This window comes from Piliocolobus tephrosceles, chromosome 10 (genome assembly GCF_002776525.5).
Source record: "Piliocolobus tephrosceles isolate RC106 chromosome 10, ASM277652v3, whole genome shotgun sequence".
In the NCBI taxonomy this organism is placed as follows: domain Eukaryota; kingdom Metazoa; phylum Chordata; class Mammalia; order Primates; family Cercopithecidae; genus Piliocolobus; species Piliocolobus tephrosceles.
Genome location: NC_045443.1, coordinates 24,667,481 through 24,693,487, shown reverse-complemented (window position 1 = coordinate 24,693,487; position 26,007 = coordinate 24,667,481). Strand labels below are relative to the sequence as shown.

At 38.9% G+C, this 26,007-nt stretch overlaps 1 protein-coding gene across 6 annotated transcripts in view; it reads left to right on the top strand.

Annotated features, from left to right (window-relative positions):
• SOX5 (SRY-box transcription factor 5) overlaps nucleotides 1–26,007 on the top strand; it is a 1,029,303-nt gene that overhangs the window by 144,090 nt on the left and 859,206 nt on the right. For all 6 annotated transcript variants that reach the window (XM_031936285.1, XM_031936283.1, XM_031936282.1 and 3 more), the window contains exon 2: nucleotides 11,971–12,052. The gene's annotated coding sequence lies outside the window, so the exon portion shown is untranslated. The remainder of the gene's footprint in view (nucleotides 1–11,970; nucleotides 12,053–26,007) is intronic.

The window sequence follows — 26,007 nt, the reverse complement described above, 5'->3', positions numbered from 1 at the left end:
ATCTTCTATAGTAACTCCCTTGGAAGTTGTCATATACATTCTAGATATTGCCTTTATGTAAGTATATACATTCTGTGGTTAAACATTTAAAATTACTTTTTAGAAATAAGGGAGTAGGCACTAGCACAGCATAGCTATCCTCATTTTCCTGAGCTCATATAATCTATAGCAGAATTGGATAAAATGGTTAATTGCACTCTTAGAGAGTGTACCCCTAAATGATGATTGGTGATGAAACATAGAAAGTTTTAGAGTCTGTAACATTTGCTTGTTCAGAAAACTCTTTTGAGTCTAGACTTCATCTATCAGGAACTCTTTTCACTAATATGACTAGGGAATAAAATGCCCCTACTCGACTGGGCATGGCGGCTCACACCTGTAATCACAGCACTTTGGGAGGCCAAGGTAGGCAGATCACTTGAGGTAAGGAGTTTGAGACCAGCCTGGCAAAACCTGGTGAAACCCCATGTCTACTAAAATACAAAAAAATTAGCCTGGCATGGTGGTGTGCACCTGTGATCTCGGCTACTCGGAAGGCTGAGGCAGGAGAGTTGCTTAACCCGGGAGATGGAGGTTGCAGTGAGCTGAGATGGTGCCACTGTACTTCAGTGTACTGCCTTGGTGACAGAGCGAGACTCTGTCTTAAAAAATATAATAAAATGCCCCTTCTCTTAGGAGCTACGTAGGAGGAATGAGGACTCTAGTGGAGGTGTGGGATCCAGTGTTTTGTGTTCATGAAAGAAAAAAACACACAACATTTGTTGTGCTATAATTTTGGAGGGTCCGCTTTTGACAAAAATTTCCGGGCCAATCTAGGTAACTCTGACAACTACTCCATCTTTTCAGAGAATGATGTTCTACTGATCTGAAATGGATCAACCTGGACTAGTGCTTTCAGATACATACGTGTTCACCAGCCCTGATTCCCACTTTTCGTAGTCTTCTTCTGGGAGCTCTAAGACAAATCAGAGAGCAGTAAAATTCGATATATTATTAGATCACAAATTTACTGAGTCATTAGGGTATTTTTTAGAAGAAATTGGGATTTTTTTTTGAAAAACAGTCAAACCAATTTAATAATAAAGGTAATATTTCACATAGCCAGACATTAAAGACGGGGCGGATTATTGGGCTGGCCTTTTGCAGTGCTTTCAGCTCCTTGTCTCTGCAATTCCTAATTTCTGTTCTCCTCTGTATATCAGCAATATTCTTGAATTGGATGCAGATAGCATCTGCAGTTCCAGGTCTGATGACCACGGAGTTTGGGCAAGAGACCATCTCCTCCAATGGCTCTCTTTAACAGTAAGGGAATGTTTTCCAGAAGCAAATCTCATTCATGTTTCCTTGGCCCACATAGTGTCATATGCCCATTCCTGGATCCAAACCTCATTTCCAAGTGATTGCTATTTATAGAATGGCTTAGGCCTGGATTTACAACCAATCACTGGCAAGGAGGATGGGATTACCATGGTTGCCTTAAACTTAGCAGAACCTACTTCAGGGTTTGGAGTCAGTCCCTCAAACTGCATAGCTCTTACGTACTGAGGAAGGAATGAAAGGGATATTGGGAAGAAAACCACAATATTATCTATTACACTGTGTCTTAGGGCTCATTGTGAATGTACTTTTATTTGTTTGGCTGCAGTGTGTGAGTAAATAATGAACCATGACAGTTGGAGTAAGAGAAAGGAAAGAAAAAAAAAAAAAAAAAAAAAACCACACCAAGATGATATAAAACATCCAAAGATGTCTGATTTAGTTATAAAAATCTTTGAAACCATTCCTCTGATTTTTATTATTTTTAGAATTTCACTGAGTATGAATTACATGAGTACCTAGTGTCAACCGTTTATACCTCTGAATGAGCTCAGTGAAAACCAGCTTCTGTGAAATATGATTAAACTTGCCCTTAAAACATGTCATTTGCATTGAAAATTTTGTTCCAGCTGTTCTTCCCTGGCTTCTTCTCACATACCCTGTGTTCCAGGTCAAAGAGTGTCCTGGCTGTAGCACCACCACCATGTTTTTCTTGACCCATGGCTAAATGTATTGTCTGCCCTTTTCTCCAGGCTTCCAGATTATTCCTGTTCCTAAAAACCCAACTCAGTGATTACTTCTGTGAAGCCCTTCAACAACCTGCTCTGCCTGACGGTCTTTCCTCTAGTGACCTTTAAATGTATTCTGTTCAGTTCAGTTGTCACTTAAATCATCTGTCACCTTTTGGGAATTCTACTTTATGTCGTTGAGCTGTTCTTAACATCGTACGTGGTAGATGTGATCTTTTTGAAGGTAGAGACCCTTGAATCTCATGAAAATTATCCACCTTTCATGGCATCATCTTGGACAGGGAAGTATAAAGAGTCTTTCCTTCTGGACATAAAAATAGCTCACATTTATTAAGCACTTGCTGTATGCCCAGTGCAGTAACAAATACTTTACAAGCATTATCTCATTTCTTCCTCACATACACATACAAAAACTCCACGTGCCAGGTTAGACAAAAACCTGCCTCAAAATAGGAGAACCAAGAAATGGATTCTCATGGTAACACTGGGTAACAGTCTTTAAGCTCACAGGATGTCTCCAGGCATCAGTTTCTCACTCTATCCAGTCTTGTAGCTTTGCGTTCTTACGTGGCTTGATCAGGAGGAAGAATCGCTACACAAATGGGCAGTTCCAGGTTGGAATGGTCCTCAATAACCCCAATGAGAAACAGAGGAAGAGAAAGTTGCAACAATGTTTGGGGTATTGAGGAGCCTCATATGGCTTGCCAGAGCATGTTACTGATAGCCAAGGTCTGAGCAGTCACCCCTACAGTGCAGCTGGAGGAAACACAGGCCAACTCCACCTGAACCATGAAGTCTGAAAGTCAAGCAGCATTGTTTCTCAATGAGATGCTGAGTAGACAGTTATTCTGGTTAGCATTAATTCACATTGACAGATCAGACCTGGATTTAGAGATTAAGGAACATGCCCAAGATCACTCAGCTAGGGAGATTTTACTCATCCTAATTTCAGAGTTTTGCTAGTAACAGTTTTGCTACATTGTAATATTGTATTCAAACTGTGTTTGAGTATCATTGCTCAAAGTACAAATAACTTCAACTGTGTGGACCTTGTTGTGTATATTTTCAGTAGCAGCCCTCTTGAGAATACTCAGTGCCTCTAGTTCCTCATATAATCTCATCTTTTCTACCAAATCAGGAATTGAAACATTAGCTCATATTTTTACATGTTAGTTGAGTGACTGGATTTACTTTCCTGAGGTTATTTTTCAGTCACCATGTTTCCTTACCCAGGTCTTTGCTTTTGAATACATTCATAGCTCTTGTGGCTTCAACAACGACATTTCAGATGTTAGTTTGCTGATGCCGAGATACTGGTAGAGGAAAACTGGGTTGGTCAGTCTGTGAAATCTCCCTCCATTGCCTGAGGAAGTGACTGGATATAACAAGTTGGAGATTCATGGGTATGTGACATGGGCTAGTCCAAGATCTCTCAGTAGAGAGACATTTGGTCACCCTGGGGATAATAAACCAGGACTGACCGAGCTATAGATGCTGAAGACCTGCTTCTCTAGAACTCCTGAGTTGAAAATGTACAAGTCCTGTTATCTCTGGCTTCTTTCAAAAATCCCGGGCCTGCCCCGCTCTTGCTTGGGCCTGCCAGCAGGCCCTGTTCTTCAGGTTCTTCTTGCCCTTTCAGTACCCAGGAGAGACCACCCACTGTCTCACTGCAGCGCCAAGTCTTCCTGTTTCTCTCCTTGTGATCCAAGAATTTCAATGTCCAAGATAAGTTTTCTGTAAGTCTCGATGTTACTGAGTCTTTGGCGCTGTGTAATTTTTCATACATTGACGGACAACCTATGTTTTGTTGTTAAGCTGCTTTCCTGTCATTCTGGAATGCATCCTCATTTTACTTCTTTCTCTGCTAATGACTTTTCCAACTTTGATGTAGTTAGATCACAGCTTCTTTATTACCAAGTTTTAATGACTTTGTTTTCTCCACCCCATCTAACAAAGTACGTTACAGAGATTGCTCAACAATACTGCGTGTGGATTTCGTTTGACTTCATACTCAGAGATGGGTTGAGACTGTCTATGACAGTAATATCAGGATGTGGATTTTCATCTTACTTATAGAGGGGGCTTGAATGTTGACTGTTACTGTGTACTTTCAGTTTGGGCTAAGAGCTTTAGGATGAAGCAAAGTTTACCAGCCTAACTCACAAATTGGTATGTTGATCTTGCTGTCTTTATCCATTCCTTCTTTATCAGCTGAGGGGCCTAATTTGGGATTTTTGCTTCTAATCAGGAATAATGGCTTTATATGTATAAAAAAAGCATTAAAATATTATGTGCTTTTATTCAAACTAGATGTCAGTTATCTCAGAGTTTACATTGGCTCCATGCGGTACCATGGCTGGAAAGAGGAACAAGTCTTCTTATATAAAAATGTGGTCTATTAACAACAAAAAATGGATTAATAGACTCTCTTCCTGTTTACAGTTTATGGTCTGTCCTGAAGGGATTTGGTGTGTTCACCTATGCTTTTTAACTGGCAAAGTAAGTATAACTACCTTTAGTTCATGAACATCAGCAGAGGGATATATCCATTTTACTTTTTAATATTAAAAACCACAAAGGCTTTTCTAAGTTAGCAGGGGGGATTTACACAGCAAACTAGTGAAAAATGTTATGAGCTTTCGTCCTCTGTTTTGGTTTGAGTTGCTACTTTGGGGCTTTTACATGTCTTTCCCTTTCCCATCTCATCTCTAGGAGGCAAACAAAGAAATATAATTTGCATTGGCTATAGAAATGCCTCTGAGATCACTGCTCTAAATGTGCTAGGGATTTGGAGTAGAAATTCTGAAAAGGAGAAAAAGACAAGGGTAAAAGCTCTGTTGACAGGGGAGTTTCATAGGCATGTGGTGAGAGGACAGCATTGGACGTGGGAATACAGATTCTGCAAGCTTCCTCTTTTTTCCTAAAAACAACAGTCTAAGAGTGTGGTAGTTCTGTCTGGTTAAAGAGTTGGACTCAGTGGCAGCTGTCGAGCTTAGTTTTTCTTTCTAATTCAGATACTTCCCTATTGGAGTGTTTGGCACCTTCACTTCCTTTCTCTTTTCCTGTCCGTCATCACACGTGGCACCTCTGGGTGAGAGGCAGGCAGATGGCTGTCTCAGGACATGATGCTTAACGATGCTTTATCCTTTGACCAGTACACGGGGCTGGAATGGAAGGACATTTGAACTTGCACTTTGATGCAGAGTACTAGCACATTCACCCTCTGCTGGCAGCAGACCAAGGACCCCAAGTTAGCTGTGAACCAACTTTTTCCCTGGCGTATAAACAATGCATGAACTTGGCTAGGAGGTCAGCCCTTCAAAGCTGACATTTTTTTCCCCCAGTGGGATCCACTATTTGTTCATATTTAGGCAGCATCTAAGTAGAGGCAATTTAGACATTTAACCAAAGCAAAATTTAGTCTAAAAAAATAGGAAGATCTCATTATAGATTCACAGATCTGTGTATTTGTGTGCTGAAGGATAATAATAATACTGGGATATGTTTCAGAGAAAAGAGATGAGTAAAAATAAGAAAAAAAATTAATGGATTTGAGCCCAAGTAAATGAAACTCTATTATTTAATTATAGTATCTGACTGTGAATATAAATGGGAGACGAACAAGAATTTTTTCCTTCAGTTTGGATCATAGAAGATTTCATGACTAAAAGGGGAAGTCTATCACTCAGAGAGCTACAAGCTAGAGGTTTGATCCTTCATAAAATGAATCAGGGAATATAGAAAATATTTTGGGAATTGAGGACAGTCTCTTTTGCACACACTCAAGTGTTTTTACATCTAAAGTGAGCAAAACTGCATAATGTGGAATATATGCCTGTGTCCTTCAAATTTGCCACTCTGTGGCAGCCTGGATAGATGGGAAAAAAAATCATTGATACGCAGTGAAAAAGGACGTGGTCACTCTTAGAATTTCACGTTTGGAACCTCTTGTGGGCTAGTGTCTGCAATAATATCGATGACTGGGCCATTTATTTGGTATCTTTTGCTACTTTTGGCAAGTGGGTAAGTTTAAACCCCAGTGTCCTGGTTAAATTCCAATGTAGATGAGTGATAATATTCCATCTGCCATGTTCTTATTTTGCCTTCCTTAAGGAAATGAAGCATAACTGCATTTCAAAGCAGACTGTTGACACACTTAAGATAAAAAGTTAATATTTTTATTTCTCATTGTGTAGTTCATTGTCCTCAGGTCTTGTTGCTCACCCAGCCCTGTCACTGATTCACCTGTGACCTTATATAACAATGTGGGCAGCTTGAAAGAAAAAATAGAAAAATATGTATCATGCAAACAGTAATACAAAGAAAGTGGGAGTTGCTGTGTTAGTATCGATATAATATTCTTTTGAGCAAAGAAAATTACTAGCGACAGCGGGATATTATATAATTATTAAGACATTGCTCCACCAAAAAGACATGACAATTCTAAATGTGTATGTGCTAAATAACTGAGCTGCAAAATATGTAAAGCGAAAACTGATAAAATTGAAAAGAGATATAGACAAATTCACAATATTATTTGAGGATTCAAGCACCCAGATTTAATCACTTTGTAAAAAAAAAACTAGACAATCAGCAAGGATATAGATGAACTCAACATTAGTAACCAACAAAATCTAATTGAAAGCCAACAGCAGCAGCACACACATTCTTTTCATGTGCCCATGGAACATATACCAAGATAGATCATATCCTGGGCCAGAAAACAAATTTCAATAAATTTAAAAGAACTAAAATCATATGGGATATATTTTTTGACCACTATGGAATCAAATTAGAAATCAATAACAAAGAGAACAGGAAAATTTCTGAACCCTTGGAAACTGAGTAATATACATTGTAAATAATCCATGGGTAACAAAGGAAGTGTCAAGGGCCCTAAAAAGTATACTGAACTGAATGACAATAAAAACACACCAGGTAAAAATTTGTGGATGATGGCTAAAGCAATTCTGAGAGGGAAGTTTATGGCACACCACACACGTACATTAGAAAAGAGGAAAAGTCTCAAATCAGTAATCTAAGTTCACAGTTCAGGAACCTAAAGAAGAGCTGTCAATATCCAAAGCAAGCAGAAGAAAGGAAATAATGTTAAGAACAAAAGTCAATAAAATTGAAAACAGGAAAACAATCCATGAAAAAATTCAGGTTACTTTAGAAGATCAGTAAAATTGACAAACCGCTAGTAAGACTAACAGAATAAAAAGAGAAAAAACACAAGTTATCGATATCGGTAATGAAAAGGGATGTATCACTGCAGACTCTGCAGACAGCAAAAGGATAATATGGGACTACTACAAACAACTCTACACACATAATTCACAACTTAAATGAAATGGACCCAGTCCTCAAAAAACATGAACTGCTGCAACTCACCCATAATTAGATAATTTTAATAGCCTTATAACAGTTAAGGGAATTTAATCTGTAACTTAACAAACTTTCAAAAAAGTATTCTTCAGATGGTTTTACTAGATAATTCTACCAAATATTTAAAGAGGGATTGAAACCAGAATTGCTTTAGCCGTGATCCACAAATTTTTACATGTTGCATTTTTATTGTCATTCAGTTCAATATATTTTTTATGGCCCTTGAGACTTCCTTTGTTACCCATGGATTATTTACAATGTATATTATAAACAGTCTCCCCGAGAAAACCATTCATTTTATGAAAGTAGTATTACCCAGATACTAAAACAAAGTACAAAAAAAGAGATGAGACCAATATCCCCCATAAATACAGGTACAAAAAATGCTAACAAAATATTAGCAAATAGAATTCAGCAATATGTAAAAAGAACCGTAGTATACATCATGACCGAAGGGGAGTTTATTTCAAGGGATTCAAGGCTGGTTCAGTATATGAAAAAACATCAGTGCAATTCAGTGTGTTAACAACCTAAAGAAGAAACATCACACAGTGCTATCAATTCATGCAAAAAGTGCACTGACAAAATTCCACAGTCATTTATGAGAAAAACTCTCAGAAAAATTGAGATAGAAAACTTTGTCTCAACTTGACATGGAGCATCTATAAAACATCTACAGCTAGCATTATACTTAATGATGAAAGATGTGAGTATTTCCTCTTAGATCAGGAACAAGGTCAAGGGATGTCTACTCATGACCCTTCTTCAGCATACTGCTGGAATTTCTTGCCAGTGCAAAAAGGCAAAAAATTATAATTAAAAGCATATGGATTTTAAAGGACAAAATAAAACTGCCCCTATTTTTCATTTGATGTCATTGTTTATGTGGAAAATCTCATGGAACATTTAAAAAAAAAGACAAACTAACTCCCAAAACTGATTTGAGTTTAGCAAGGTAGCAAGATATATGATAAACATACAAAAGTCAGTTATATTTGTATATATTAATACTAGCAATGAATGGCTGAACATCAGAATTTAAAATGCAGTACTATTTATAGTCACTGAGAAAATGAAATACTTAGGAATAAATCTAACAAAACACATTAAAGGATGTGTATGCTGCAAGCCACACAATGCTGAAGGAAGATCTAAATAAATAACTATATCATGTTCATGGACCGAACACTCAACATGGCAAAGATCGCAGTTCTCCTCAAACTGACACACAGGCTTAACACAATTACTATCAAAATCTCAACAAGATTTTTTATAAATACAGAGAAGAAAAATTTATATTGAAATTTCAGCTGAAAAGCAAAGCAATTAGAATAGCTAAAAGAACTTTGAAATAGAAGAATAAAGGGAGTAATCTACCCAATTCCTAAATTTATTATATAACTGTAATAATCAACACTCTGTGAAATTTGCAGAGGGATAAACACTTATATCAATGGAGGAAGCCATTGATATACAGAGAAGCCAGAAATTGACTCACAACATATCAATCTAATTTTTGACAAAAGTGCAAAAGCAATTCAACAGAAAAAAAACACCTTTTCAACAGTTCATTCTTGGAACGATTTGGACATTCATAGGCAAAACAAACAAAACCCCTTGACCTAAGTCTTATAACTTATACAAAAAGTAACTCAAAATAGACCACAGACTTAAATGTAAAACTCAAAACTATACTACTTCTAGGGGCAAAAAGAAAATCTTCAGGGTCTAGGGCTAGACAAAGCATTTTTAGATTTTATACCAAAAGCTGAAGGAAAAGTTGATAAACTGGACTTCATTAAAATGAACATTTTTGCTATTTCAAGCCAGGTACTGTGGCACAAACCTGCAATCCCAGAACTTTGGGAGGCTGAGGCAGGCAGATCAATGGAACTCAGGAGTTGGAGACCAGCCTGGTCAACATGGCAAAACTCCTTCTCTACAAAAAACACAAAAAATTAGCCAGTCATGGTGGCATGTGCCTGTAGTCCCAGCTCTGTGGGAGGATCACCAGAGTCTAGGAGGTTGAGGCTGCAGTGAGCCTTGATTGTGCCACTGCATTCCAACCTGGGCAACAGAGTGAGACCCTGTTTAAAAAAAAAAAATGTTGCTATGTGAAAGATCCTATTGAGAGGATGAAAAGACAAGCTACAGCTTGGAATAAAAGTGTTTGCAAACCATATATCTGACAAAGTACTAGTATCGAGAATATAAACTCTCAAAACTCTATAATAAAACAGAAACATCCAATTAGAAAATAGACAAAATACCTGAAGAAACATTTCTTGGGAGAAGATATACAGATAGCCACTAAGCACATGAAAAGATGTTCAACATCATGAATCAATGACAAATGCAGAAAGGCCAAACTAAAAAATAGTGACAGTATCAAATGCTGACAAGGATGTACAGAAACTGACTCATTCAGACATTGTTGGTGGGGATGTAAAATTCTGCAAGACAGTTTGGTAGATTTTGGGGAGAACAAAACAACATTCATCTGCCGTATATAACCTAGCAATGCACACCTGAACATTTATCTCAGAGAAAAGAAAACACGTTCACACAGAAACCTGTATATAAACGTTTATGGCTTTATTCATAATATCAAACTTCACAAACAATTTCTTATTTCTTCTAAAGAAAAGGGATACATGTGCAGAATGTGCTGGTTTGTTACATAGGTATACGTGTGCCGTGGTGGTTTGCTCCACTTATTGACCTGTCCTCTAAATTCCCTCCCCTCACACCCCACCTCACAACAGTTTCTGGTGGTGTGTGTTGTTCCCCTCTCTGTGTCCATGTGTTCTCATTGTTCAACTCCCACTTTTGAGTGAGAACATGTGGTGTATGGTTTTCTGTTCCTGTGTTAGTTTGCTGACGCTGATGGCTTTCAGCTTCATTCATGCCCCTGCAGAGGACATTATCTCATTCCTTTTTATGGCTGCATGGTATTCCATGTTGTATATGTACCATATTTTCTTTATCCAGTCTAACATTGATGGGCATTTGGGTTGGTTCCCTGTCTTTGCTATTGTAAGTAGTGCTGCAATAGACATTCGTGTGCATGTGTCTTTATAGTAGAATGATTTATAATCCTTTGGGTATACACCCAGTAATGGGATTGCTGGGTCAAATGGTATTTCTGGTTCTAGATTCTCAAGGAATCGCCATACTGTCTTCCACAATGGTTGAATTAATTTACATTCTCACCAATAGTGTAAAAGCATTCTTATTTCTCCCCAGCCTCACCAGCATCTGTTGTTTCCTAACTTTTTAATAATTGCCATTCCGACTGGCGTGAATTAATCTCAAACTTGAAACAACTCAGTGTCCTTCAATAAATGATTAAACAATCCATACTGTAGAACACTGTTCAGCAACAAAAATAAACTATTGATACACACATGAACCTGGACGAATCTTTAGAAAGTTCTGTTGAGTGTATGATTTCATTTATGTAATATTTTTGAAGTGAAGAAATTATAGAAACTGTAAATAGATCAGTGGTTTCCAGGGGTTAAGGAGGGGTGGGGTGGAGCGGAAACAAGTGTGGCTATAAAAGGCATCCTGAGGGATTTTTGTGGTGATGGAAATGTTCTGTATCTTGACTCTGTCAATGTCAGTATCGTGGTTGTGATAATGTAATATAGTTTTGCAAGCTGTTACCAATGAGGGAACTGGGTAAAGGCTACATGGGCTCTCTGTCTCTCTCTCTCTCTCTCTGTGTGTGTGTGTGTGTGTGTGTGTGTGTTTTGTAACTGCCTGTGGATCTACAATTATTTCAAATTAAAATGTTTAATTAAAAACACACAAAATTTCCTCCAAAGGCCTCTAGATTAAAAATCTGAAAGCATTTTTTGGTGCTTTCCATGGGAAAGCATTTCATGTCCCCCCTTTCTGCCCTCAGATAATCATATGGCAGCCGCGGAGGCTTTTTTGCTGTTCCTGGACACGCTTAGTAAGCTCTCACCACAGGGCCTTTGTACTTTCTATTTCCTCATCTGGAACATTCCTTTCTCTGGCCTGCTCATTCACTTCTTCGAGATCTCTGCTCAAATGTCACCCGATCAGAAAGGTTTTTCCTTGAACAATCTGTCTACGGTACCATTCCTGTCACGATTGATTCCCTGACCTGGGTTTATTTTTCTTCTCTCATCAGAAACAGATTGAATGCTTAAAAAAATTCCAAGTCTTGGATAGAAACCTCGAAATTCCCTACTATATTTCCTGTTTTCTGTATGTTGTTCCTGGATTTGGAGTGTTTTGTTTCAAAAGTAAATGAAACAGGCAAATTCACTCTATTTCCATTCCTTCTGCTGATCACTCCATATCTGTATGGTTGGAATTTTAAGATTTTAAGGCTTCTGTAGTAGCCTATATACTGTATTCTGTCACACTCAGCTTATTGCAATCCAGTGGTATTTCTTAAAACAGCTAAGACTTCAGACAGTCAACCCCATCTCTGTATACTGTGAATCTGCCTCTAAATGACTGAGCTCTAATTCTCTTCTAGGCTTTTTAACCAGTCCAAGGTGTAGAGACATACTTCAGGAGGATCCTCAGAAGTTTTGGACAAGCCTCCCCCAATGTGGCAGGTGGGTCTCTTGTCTGTGGGTGCAAGAAATGTAACATTCTTTATTCTTCCATAGCTAATCTGAAAGTAAATGCCATTCGGACCCTCTGCTTAACCATGACAGCAGCCTGAGGTTGCACTGAAGTTCTGGATAAGGCTATGAGATGCCAAGTTCTGGAGGGGTGGATCGCAATTCTTGGCTGTCATCTCTCCATTAGTCATGTCTGTCTTACCATCTCTTGTCAGTACTTGCGGACCGCTGCTGAGGCACACCTCGATCTGTCTTCGAGGATCTTCTGTTCTCTTTCTCTTAGTTTCTTCTAGATACCTCTTGGGCACATAGGGGCATGCTATCACTGCTGCAGGCCCAGAGGAAACTGTTTGGGATTTAAAAGCTCCCCCCCCCCCCCCCCTTTTTTTCTTTTTGTATTGCCGCTCTTATTCAGTGGCTCCTGTGTTATGCTATGGCATGAAATCCTTTGCAAAGCCACTCAAGTCTTGGATGTACTACCAAGCTGTTTCTGAAGTTCAGACTATACCCAAGAAATAAACTTTTTTGCCCATCACCCGTGTCTCCCCACAATATATTTGGGGTTTCTTTAATCGTATTTTGAACAAGCACAACTTAGGAAATCAATCCAAACACAATTTCTTTTTCATTTCCTTCTGTTTCTTTGAAATGCATTGGAGAAGGGTGGCAGGTATTCCCTGCTTCGGGTGAAATTTAGGTCTCAGACTCCATACTTTATAAGTTCACTCTTAGATTTAAAATAAAGTTCCTCTGGACATTTTAAGTTACAGAAATAATCTCCATTCAGAAATGATTATGTCCAATATCACACCATAATCATAGCTTCAAAGTTAATTTAATATCAGATGATCTGGCCTCCCCAACCTGGGGCCCGTTTTTGAGTTGGACTACTGCAGTGGGAAAAGGTCTGTCATTTTTTTTCTCTCTTCACCTGTCACCTCCTATCCCACTTCCTAGTTGCTGTTGCTGAACTCTCAGGGGTTGGAGCATGGGAAAGAAGAGGGGAAAAGTAGCTCAGGGATTTTTCTCACTTGAACGGATGTTATGTTAAGCTGGCTTTGTGTTTTCTGGGCCAGGAAGCTGCTTAACACTGACTCTCAGATGGTCACTTTTGGGGGACTTTCATGGCCCCTCCGATGGACCCGCTCAGCTTCAATTCTTCTGACTTGGGCAGGGCTTCTCCTTCAGAACCCTATCCCCACTGAGCACCTGGTTTCAGATAGTCTGTTTCCTCTGGCCTCTGATTTGGTGTCTCGTGAATACCGCCGGTGGTCCTCTTGGGCTTCAGGCTGGCTCTCTCGCACCTGGCCCACACCTGCTCCAGGAAAACATGCCTCTTATGAACCTTCAGGGGCGGGAGAGGCTGCGGGCACTTCTCAGATTGCAGAGCTGCTTCTAGCCCAGGTCTGTTGTCCTCTGGATTTTCAGGGTGGGAGCCAGGCTGCGGTCCATGGGGTCTTCCAAACTCCAGGGGATACATCCAGGCCCACTAAAGATTTCCTCTGAAGCCTCTCAAAAGACCTGTGGAAAAGGTAGCCCTTTCTCTCCCTCTCTCTTGGGGGCAAGGTGGGACTTGGCATCGGCAGCAGCTCTATCCAATAGCCTCTTGAAGCCTCTTCCCTTCATCTCCCTTCTGTTGATTCTTTATAACTTCCTGTTAGGTTGTAGAGCCATCCATAGTTCTCAGTTTCTTTTAAAATCTGGATTTTGACCTGGTCATTTACATTGAAATTTCATACTTGTTTCAGGAAGGTGCCTCAGTTGGATCGCCCAGTCTGTCATTCTGCTCCCACTAGGGAGAGTCGAGGCAGTGGGGCCTGGGATCAGGGTGGTGTGGGGGGAATAGGGTGAAACCAGCCACTTCCATCTTGCTGCTGGATCCACTGATGTACACACATGCCTTAGCTACCTTATTTTGTACTCAGAGGGGTCTACATCCGCTCTTAGCTTAGTTTATATGTAGGAAGGTCTCTTCTGATCCTGTTTTCTATGGGCGGGAATCATTCCAATTTCCTAGGGGGCATTAGGCTTTTGAACTTCACAATTTATTAACTGACACCCCGCCCCGCAGTGTCCTGTGTTCCCTGCCTTGCCAACAGTTTTCTAACACCTGAGTGAAGAGTATAGCTACTTGGCTGACTGGGGAAAGAAGCAAGATTCAAGGAAATAAGATAAAATACTTCAAATTATACCCCTCCATGATAAAATATATTACCTGCCTTCTTTCCAGTACTTACCATGTGATTTTTTTATCCTTGTAATGGCACCGCCTAATTTACATTAAGGATTTGACATTTGAGGAAACCAGATGTGTTAGTTTGCTAGGGCTTCCATAGCAAAGTACCACAAACAGGGTGACAAACAACAGAAACTGATCGTCCCACAGTTCCAGAGGATAGAAATCAGAAATCAAGGCTGACAGAAGGGTAGGTTCCTTCTGAGGGCTGCAGGGGAAGAATCTGTCCTGGGCCCTTCTTTTTGGCATGTAGATGACTGTCTTCTTTCTGTAGCTCTTTATATTATTTTTCTCCTATGCACATTTGTCTCTATGTCCAAATTTCCCCTTTTTATAAGGACACCAGTTATATTGGATTGGGGCCCACAAGAATGACCTCATCTTAACTAATTACATCCACAAAGACCGTATTTCCAAATAAGGTCACATTCTGAGATCCTGGGGTTAGGGCTTCCACATATGAATTTGGGGGGAAGGGGCAATGCATCCCATAACACCAGGGTTCACAGGAGCCAATTACTTCAAAGTCACACAGACCTTGAAGTGTCCATGCAGCAGTTCCTCTCCATGACTGTGTGACTCTGTAGCTCGCATTCTGTCTGCTATCCTACACTTCATCTCAGCTCTTACACGCAGGATTATGCAACAAGAAGAATGCTGGCTTTCTTTTAAACAATCAAACCAGGCTAGCAGAAGCATGGACCTATCTAGGAAAAAGCTCTTAGACATCAGGTGGTGCCATCACATGAACTCAGAATAGCAAACCTTGCACAGAGGGGAAAAAGACAACTGTCTGTAGAGAGGTCCAATCTAACACCATCATACCATTGGCTAGAAGATGAATTTCTGCCTGAATTCAAGGTGTAAATTATGCCAGGGTTCAAATGTTTCTGAAGCTACTAAAATAGTGTCAACTTGAGTTTGGTGGCATTATTCATATGACTTGTGGTTTGCATTTTTTGGTGCTTTTGACCTATATTCCTATCTAAATATGCTGTGTGTGTGTGTGTGTGTGTGTGTGTGTGTGTGTGTGTGTGGTCGGCTTCACGTAGGGTATATTTAAACAATGTATAATAAAACAACATATTTAAATCATGCAAAGGAAAAGGGTAAACTGTTAGCTATAAAGTTCCTGCAGGCATTTACTGGATAATGATAATGATAGCTTAGCTAAAAAAGGATAAAATATGTTCGACTTCAATGGGGATTATATTTAGGAGAATTATCAGATTGTTTTGATATTTTCCTTTTAAAAACAATTCTTTAGTGCCTCCTAGGTGGGAGATAGGAATTATTATAGTGATTTGGAAACATGGCTTTATGCATATGAACATAATTTGGGTCTTGTAGTATTTGTCACTGTTTTATTCCAGATGGCAAAATTCTTTTATTATTCCTTTCAGTTAAGACCTGAAGTATATACCTACAGAAACAAGTCCGTGACAAGAATTTTCTTGCCAAAACTCTAATAGGTGCTTACTTACTGAGAAATATGTGTATTGAGAAATGTTTAAGAAAAATACACTTTAATGAAGCAGCACTAATGATATTTATTTAGCTAATTGTGTACAGGGATCTAACTGTGATTTTAAGTAAAGTAGACTGTTGGCCATGTAAATAAGCTTGGCACAGGTGTGCAGGGTTTTAAGAGAATTGGGTAGGAGAGCTAATGAAAATTAGAGTCAAGCTCAAAGAAATATTTTATTGTAAATTGAATTTCCCATTATAAAACAAGTACAGCTGCACACAAATATTTTAAAATAAGAGTGAAAAAATGCTCACAGTGTAAGAACTGAAAGCAACAAAACTAGCTTTTTGGTATATTTGCTTCTCCTCCTTTTTTGTTCATTCATTCAACTGCGCGTTACTGAGCACCTACTCAGTGCAGGTGCTGAGGGAATAAAGCTAGTTAAGACAAGGTTTCTGCCCTTAAGGAGCTTTTGATTTATCAGGGGAAACAAACAGTGAATGAATCTTTACAATAGGGAGTAAGTGCAATATTCAGGGATAGTGGCCAAAGAGGTTGCTATCAACTCTATTGTTAGCTCTGGGAAAGCTTCACAAGGTAAGTTGAAATAGAAACTTGCTCAGAAATGCTTTAGCCAGAAAAGAGGAGAAAATACATTTCAGTTCCAGGGAAGAAAGAACATCTGCTCAGGTATGAGAGGATGGGAATAATATTACAAGGAACTGCAAATAATGCAGCATGTCTAGAATAACAGAGAATGAGATTGGAGTAGGTGGGAGTGATATCATGGGAAGATTTGTGCCTGTTATCCTGTTGGCAAGAAAGGTTTTCTCGTAGGGGAAGAGTATGTTTAAAATATCATTTTAGAAAAATTAACCTTCAGCATTATGATTGGATACATGGATTAGAAGTTACAAGCTTTAGGAACTAAGAGATTGATAAGGAGCCAGATAAACCAAGAAGCTGAAATAAAGCTTACATAAATGAAGCTTGCATGGGTTCCTAGCAGTATTTTAGTAGGGACCCTAAAATGTGTTTCCGTGGCCATATGTTTTTATAGATGTTGCAAAAGTGCAAATTTCTAAGTTCAACCAGTTAAAAACTCATGCTTTCTTTTTTTATACTGCTACCCCTCTGTTATGTTTTCATTAATGTTAGGTGACATCGAAGTGCCCACACACATTTTGCATTCACAATTTTGCATTCTTTCTCTTTAAAAGGGCCCCCAAATTGTATAAGCTTTAGGACCTCACAAATGTAGATCCAGTTCCAAGGTGATATCCAGAAGAGACATGACAAGTTCTTAAAACAGGAGAGTAGCCGCAGAGGTAAAGAAGAAAACGATAAGAAAGATGCAGGCGGAGGAATTAATGGCTATGTTGATGTGAGGAAAAGGATTGTACCAATATTTATCTTAGGACCATTAATAGGGGAAAAAAGTGGTAGGGACAGGTCACTATTGTAAATAACATTTTATTGAACATCTTTATGTGTGTGTTTTCATATTTCTGGATTTACAGAGGTAGATTTACTATGTCAAAGTGTGTAAATATTTTAATGGATTTTGTTATCTATTACCAAATTGCTTTCCAGGTAAATTGTGCTATTTAACACTGCTGCAGTTAATGTAGAAATGGATTTTCTTGCCCATACTCACGCTAGCATTGGGCATTATAATTTTAATTTTTTCACGCTAAATTACTGGGTAAAAATGGCACCTACTTCTCATTTTACTCTGAAGTGAGATAAATACCATCCATTACTGCAAACTCTCTCTAGGAATCTATTTTCAGGGGGTAGTTACTGTAGTCTTTTCCTGGTAGTGATTTAGGGAGCATTAGGAGGTAGTTGTAAATCCTTTATGTGAGTAGTTATGTTATACATTCTAAATACATACATACATGCATAGATCATAAAAGCGCTAGAAATAGGTGAGGCCGAAACAGTTTTGCAGATCAGATTTAGACCAGATGTTGGCAAACTTTTTTGAAAAGGGCTAGAGAGTAAATATTTTAGGCTTTGTAGGCTAGGAGGCAAAACTGAGGATAGTAAGTAAGTAAGTGAGAAAAATATTTTGCACATTTTTTTTTTTTTTTAAGATAGGGTCTGGCTCTGTCATCCAGGCTGGAGCGAAGTGGCGCAAGTGAAGCTCACTGCAGCTTCCAGCTCCTGGGCAGAATTCATCCTCTTGCCTCAGTCTCCCAAGTAGCTGGGACTACAGGCATGTGCCACCATGCCCAGTTAATTTTTTTTATGTTTTGTAGAGAGGAGGTCTTGCTATGTTGCCCAGGTTGGTTTCAAACTCCTGGCCTCAAGTGATCCTCCTGCCTTGACCTCCCAAAGCTCTGGGATTACAGGTCCAAGTCACCAAACCTGACCAGTACAAATTTTTAATGGACATAGTTCAAAATGTAATAGTCATAATGAAGTACTTTTTTTTTTCTGAGACAGAGTCGTCTTGCTCTGTCGCCCAGGCTGGAGTGCGTTGGCACGATCTCGGGTCACTGCAACCTCCTCTTCCCAGGTTGAAGCAATTCTCCTTCCTTAGCCTCCCGAGTAGCTGGGATTACAGGCACATACCACCAGGACTGGCTAATTTTTGCATTTTTATTAGAGATGGGGTTTCACCCAAGGTGCTGGGATTACAAGCATGAGCCATCGTGCCTGGCCAATAAAGTACATTCTTTATACTCTAAGTTAGGTTTTGGAGAGGGGACATTTTGCTTAATTGGGAGTTCAAAGTTAATATCTCTGTCACCAAATTGATTGTCAGTGCTCATCTGTTAAAATCTCCATTTTTATTTCACAGGAGTGAGCCAGATTTGGACCACAGGCCATACTGTGCCAACACTTATTTTAGACCCTGACATTTATGAAGGCATTTGCCTATTAGGCATTGTTAACATATTTTGTTTGATAGTGTTTCGATTCTGTTACATACTGTATTTGAACCTATTTGGTATCCACAATTTGCAAACTCAGTGAAGTATGTGTGTGGAGCTTGGTGGGGTGGTTATTCTCCATTGCTAATGGAATTTGGGAGTCTACCTGAGGTAGCAGCACTATGACACTGAAGCATTTTGTCTATTTACATAGAGACTTGGGAAGAGAAATAGGAAACCAGACTTAGTAGGTCTAAATTTGATCTGTTAATGCATGCTTTGGAATGATTTTGAATATTCCCTGTTGCTGACTTTGAGTCAACTGTGACTTGGTACTGGCTATTAATTTCTTTTTCTGCTAACTTTCCAGGCTTTGTACTTTTGCTTTAACGTTGCTGTTGCTCAGCAACTTTCCTAAAAGTCTGAATTCTTCCCCCACCCTCCTCACAAACTTGTTGTGTTGAAATATTTCTTATAAATCATTTCATTTGCTAATGCTTCTTGTGGCAAGTCCACTCAGTTCCTTGGGTGTCAAGAATGAAAAGAAGAAGGAAGAAAAGAGACAAAATGGAAGGTTATGAAAAAATTTAAAAACCAATTCCCTTTTTAGTTATTTCACCCACTTCAGAGACTGGGCCATCTATCTTGCAAGTTTCAACTAAAATTTGACTTCTAAATTTAAGACCAATTTTTCCTTTAAAGTCTTAATGAATGGCTTGAGAAGTCTGTTAAAACTTGAGTTACTTTAGCTACTATCATGAATATGCTGAATTATAGACTGAATTTCCTAAGGCTAATGGTCAGATTGAAAGTTTATGTTTTATCTTTTAATGGGTATATTTCTAAGGCATAATCAAAGATAATTAAAGTAGAATGAGCTTAATATGAAAACCTTATTGTAGATAATACAGCAAACTTTCCTTACATTACCAGCACATAGAATATTTTGATTTGGTATTATGTTGAATGGAGAAATGTGCTATACCTATATGTTCAACAAATATGTTTTACATATATTTTAGAGATAATATGTTATTAGATTGCAAGTTGTATGTTGCTGGGAGTCAGCACAAGAGAAAATCTTGTGAAAATTAAATTTTGGAATTGTTTCCTTATTTATTAATATTTCCATATGTGTGTTCTTCTCAACAATTGTTTTTTTAGCTACTGAAATACGTGGCTATGTATTCATTTGTTTAATTCCACATTTTCATTATACTTTTGACATGGAAAGGTCTTTGTGTTTCTAGAAAATTTGTACTCATGGTTTTATAATTCCAAGAACAGAATTTGCTCTAAATACTTTCTTTTATATTTTTCATGAAATTAATTATTGTTAAGTAACTACTGGACTCCCTGTGTCTTCAAATAAAATTCCTTTAGTGTATCTTCATAATCACAGTTATTGACAAGTTTTTTAAAGTTTGTTCAACCAGAGAAGAAATCAGTTGTTTTAGCAGAGGTGAAACTAAGCCTCAGGGTTCTTCACTCCTATGGGTCCTTTCCCAGGTATGGGGAGACACTCTAGGCAGTGTGCTCAGATGCTCACATGTTTTTTTTTGTTTGTTTGTTTGTTTGTAAAATTTGAAAAGAAAGCTATTTTAGCTGCAGTCATTTAAGATCAGTGCTTTCACTTTGACTGCTCTTCCTTTACTATCGTGTCTTGGGGTGTTATTGGAAAGACCATGGCTATTTTTCATGAGGGTCCAACGAAGGGAGAATCAAACAGGGAATGCTGTGGTCTAAAATTAAGTGGGTTCTATTTTGGTTGTTTGTAAACACTTCCATGTATAGTGAAGCTGTTGATAACTGTCCTCCTTGGCAACTCCCTGGAGCATTCTAATACACAGGTGTGGAGCCCGAGGTCATGTTACCCTGTGCACGTGTCCACAGCACTGGTATCTCATGCATGCTCATGGGTGGTGGGAGTGAAACTAGGTTTGAAATACACAGAGACAGAAGCTACTCTCTGTAAAACCCTTCCTGTTATTAGATGTGCAATAATAGCAGAGGATGTGGGTTTATCAATGCATAGTCAAAATAGAAGTTCTCTCCTGTCAGGAATTTAATGACTAATGCAGTTGATACTACTATTAATGCGCCATTTTTTCTTTTTTGATAGATTTCTTTTTCTCAGTATTCCTTTGTTTTTAGGGCACAAACCTGTAGCAGTAATACGAACACAAGTACCACTGTATGTGTGTAGTTGCGTGTTTTCTGAATCTCAGTGACAAATAAAAGCAATTTTTTTGGAGGGGGGACAGGGTCTCACTGTGTCTTTCAGGCTGGCGTGCAGTGGTGCAAACCAGGTTCACTGTAGCTTCAACCTCCTGGGCTCAAGTGATCCTCCCGCCTCAGCCTCTCGAGTAGCTGGGGCCACAGGCACACACCACACCTGCGTAATTGTTTTTTAAATTTTCATAGAGATGAGGATTTTGGTATGTTGCTCAGGCTTGTCTCAAACTCTCAGATCAGGTGATACTCTTGCCTTGGCCTCCCAAAGGGTTGGGATTACAGGCATGAGCCACTGCACATGGCCTGAAAACAAATTTTGATGAAACATTCCAGAAGAAAGAATGAATGATTATTCTCTCTATAAAAAATAGTATTTGGCCGGGCATGGTGGCTCATGCCTGTAATCCTAGCACTTTGGGAGGCCGAGATGGGCGAATCATGAGGTCAGGAGATCAAGACCATCCTGGCTAATACGGTGAAACCCCGTCTCTGCTAAAAATACAAAAAAATTAGCTGGGCGTGTGGTGGGCGCCTGTAGTCCCAGCTACTCGGGAGGCTGAGGCAGGAGAATGGCGTGAACCCGGAAGGTGGAGCTTGCAGGGAGCCAGGATCGCACCACTGCACTCCAGCCTGGGCCACAGAGCGAGACTCCATCTCAATAAATAAATAAATAAATAAATAAATAAATAAATAAATAAATAAATAAATAAATAAATAAATAAAAATATTTATGAAGATGTGAAGAGTATGCAGCTCATAACTGTAGGGGAAAAAGCATTAAAGAGTTGTGGTCAGGGAGATAATATGAATATTTTTTTTTCTGAATTTGTGATGTTTGGGACCCTTCTTGACATTTTAAAGTTTGTTTTTTTCATGGCAAATGAATATTCATTTTCGTGTTAAATTTATAATTTGTCTTCTTTCTAAAACTGTATAGACTTTAGACAATACATATATCCACAGAATAAATACTAAGTATTTAGCCACCATAAAGGTGTAAGGGTCACTTTTCACCTGGCATGTACTTATTATTATGTTTGAAGTTGAGTGCATCTCCATAATAACAAATAGTTATTATTGTCCAGTGATGACTGGTGCTTTATGTGGACATTAAATACTATCTGTAAATTGAAAAGAAGAATTTCTACTTTCTCAGCATCTTGAGGCGGTAAGATCTTATGCTACAAAGCATTTTCTGATGGTTGAGAAACTGTCAAGTCTTTCATTTAACCAGGGATTTGATACATGGAAATAATATTTACTTTTTCATTTCCCTCAATCACCTTTTCTGGTTTGACTTGTCAAAAAAGGAAAAAAAAGGGAGGAAGAAAGGAAAAAAGAAAAAGAATGAAAGCAAGCCTTGGAAGTCAGAAGATGTTTTCTGGTGTTACTAGATGATCATGTTAGAATGATCGGAGAGTTTCTAAACAGGTACCTCAAATTCTCAAAAGTGAGCAGGATGCAATTATGCTTCCAGGAAGGTGGCAGAGTACTAATACGACTCTCTATATGTAAGTCTTTACAAATAGTAAGTTTCAAACATAAATGGATGTAATTAGTATTCTTCAGCATGCTTGTTATGGGATCATGGCCCTCAACTTGTGTTTTAACCAACTCCATGTTATAGAGCAGTACTTAAAATATTTCAAGGAATTAAGCCAAACATCTCCCTCTGGCAGACACATTTTGCATTTTCGCAGTCACCACAGAAACACTCTGTTCTGAGCATGTTGGTGCTCACCAGTCTTCTAGCTGTACCTGGTGATTTAGGCCTACTCTACACACGGTTAACACTTTTTTAACACATCCATTTTGGGTGCAAAAATAGGAGATTGCAAAGACACATCCAGGGGTTTAACTTGTCCTGCCAGATTCACTGGGTTAATTCTAAGTGTGCTGATGGATGACTTAAAAAGTGTCAGCTGGAGGAAACCTGTGCGTGGAGACAGGAGCTAGTGGGAGCTATTGCCATGCGGCACCAACAGGGTTAACCAGCCGTGCCAGCATGAACAATGGGAACCAGGCAGCTCTAAATGAAATGAGCTGAATATTTCATTCGGCCACTCAGCTGCCTGCTCCAATTGCCTCCTTTACTAAAATAAGAGCTTAATCTAAAGTGACAACAACATCAGTTTCTGTGTGCTCCAGTCACACTGAACATGACTTCCTTAACATAAACACTATTTACATGGACCGTCTGGATATAGCAGGGAATCAGGAGCGTGCCCAGCTAAGACACAGGGTACAATGAAGGACGAGGAGCAGGCAGCTGAGAATTAACATCAGCAAATGAAAGCCTGACCCTCAGAGGGCATGTCCCTGATACGTTTTAAAATGAGAGAGCATTGCACCAGTAACCTTAGCCTTTGTAAAGACTATGCCATTTAAAATAAAATAGTACCTTTTCAGTTTAGACACTTAACCAAATGCATTATGTCTGACCCATTTTCCAACTTACGTGACACGAGAGCATGGATCCCTAGCTGCAATTATTAGAATCTTTTAAACAATTGCAACCAATAACCTCCTTTGCCAGCCTCCTTCTCATAGCAGCATGCACTTCTTAGAGATAAAGAGGGCATTCCATTCTGCGAGGGCAGGCCAGACAGAGATGTCAGGGGAGTGGGAGAGAAGATGTGGCCCTTGAACTCATGGCTTTGATGTCACTGCTAGCAGTACCCAGGAAATCCTGGTTTGAAAGTAGTTTTCAGCTAGAGACTTCTGGAATATTAGAAGCAGGGGTGTGACAAGGCACCAGCCTGTCAGGGTCCACGAAATAACATATGTAAGTTATTTATTTATAGCACCCTAGCATAGATATTATGGCAGATCTCAACCCTGAATATGCTTTATTGATGGTTTCTTTCCATGAGGAGAATGTTATATTGCATATTTTCATTTTGTTCACACCCACTGGGAATTTTGAAGATCACAAAATGTAGGCCTGTGAAACAGTCCTATTAGAATTATTGCCAGTTAATAGAATTCAGTGGGTTTTCCACCAGTTTCATAGATAAAGAAAGTAAGGCACAGGGAACTTGCTCATATATTTGCAGCCGCACAGCGGAGTGGAGAGCAATTGGAAAAGAATTTATTTTTTGGCCAATTATTTCTGTCAAATCACCACCACTCATGCTCTCATTTCTAAAATAGCTCTTCTCTTAAAATTTTCTCTGGTTGAGCCTTCTAGAAGGCATATACCAGACACTGATTTGTGGTTCCAAAGACTTAGGGCTACTGACAAAATGGTAGCTCTTTTTAAAATAGATCTGTGTTCTCCATCCTTATTCTCCAGGCTCTGTACCTGAGGGAGTGACCCTGTAGTTCTCATCCCTGTGGTAGTGTGTTTTAGGTAAAGTTCTTATTCATGGAAGAAGAAAGGGACTGATCATTTAAAACAAGTTTGCTTTTTCTAAGAAACGTATAATAAATGATGGAAGAAAATGAGAGAATCATTAATATCTGACTGGCTATAGTGGAATACTCATCAATCAACCGTCATTTATTGAGAATCTATGAGATCATCAAGCTTTGTGTTAGGGGAAAGAAAATTGTCTCTGGCTGCTTGAAGCCCACCACGTAGTGAAAAGGCTTATCATCATTTGAAAAAAATTTAAAAAGTTAGGTTTCTGCTGAAAGCCAATAAGAACAACACAACATGATTGGGAGCGAATTGAACTACAATTTTGAGATTTTGAAATAATGCCCTTTGGTCTTGTTTTCATCTTCATTTTAACTTAAGGGTAGTGTGAACATAAAAACAACCTTTCACTTGCCACTTATTGAACACTGATCAACTTTTTCAGGCATTGTTCTAGCTGTGTCCCCAGCAGAATTAAGCATACTTCATCACAATCATAGATACGGATATTTGTACAAATATTAATTGCACAACTTGGTAAGTGCCTTAGTAAGATAGGTACCCAGTGTTTAGAGCAGAGAGGAGGTGGAAATCACCACATCTGTCCTGTGAGACCTCCTCAAAGGGTGAAGACCTTGACGTCTATCCCCTGCATCAGCCAGCTCCTTCAGCTTGGTCTGGAGGGTCAGGTCAGGAAAAGTCAGCTGAGAATAGCAACATCAGTGGCGGTGGGATTTCTGCAGATCTGTCTTGTGAAGCAACCTCTGCAATGATTCCTGAAATCTGTGGGATTTGCTGAAGACTATGACTATGGGGAAACTAATATGTACCTGGCACTTCTCTGTGCTCTGTCTTGGCTTCTCTCGGCTACAGTAGGGTTCTTGATGAATTTCTTTTTCCTTCTTAGGTGAGGATGAGATCACCTTCTCGTGGGATGGCCCCGCTGCTTTGTGGCCTCTTAATATGATGGGGCATGATTAGCCCAAGAGAAATGCAGGCTTCTCTTGTTGTGTGTGATAAAACCCACTCTGATGAATTTCAGAGTTCTAATGAGAAAATGCCCGAAATAGACCCAGGCAATCTCTTCCGATTTCTTTCAGCCACCTTTCCCCTAATTAATTAAGAGTGTGGTCAGGTCTCAGTTCTGAATGCTATTGTGTGTGATTCAGTCACTCATGGTTTTATTTTTCCCCAGGCAGGATGTTTTAAGAATATTTTTCCATCTTTATCTTCATGTAGGTGTGCATACGAACCATTCTGTGTACAATTAATCTTTTCTCTTTTGCTATTTTTATTTTAAACTTTTGAAGAAAGATGTATGTGTTGTATTGTATATGTAATGTGTAGTCTTAAATTTTCCCACTTCTTTGAAGATGGGAAGCAAAGTTTCTTTCATCCCCAAATGGAAGATAGTATTGTGTCATAATTTTTTAAAGAATAGAAAAGTTTTGCCAAATTTTAATAATTTCTACATTAAGCACTAGTTTCCATGACAGGGACCATGTCTTAAAGCATAACCCATATATAAGATTATATATTTCATAATTTTTTGCTTAATTACTAAATGTTTTTATTTTAAGTTTTTCATAGTAAGTTTCTAACGCAAGAATCAATTTTACACATCTCATCATTCAGATACCTACTTATTTTGGGGTGGGTGGTAGATTCAGTACAGATGACCCTAAAGCTGATTATCCTCCAAACCCTTGCAAAACCTTTTTCTATCATACTGGATTGTCATTCTGTTATCTGCAACCCTGATTG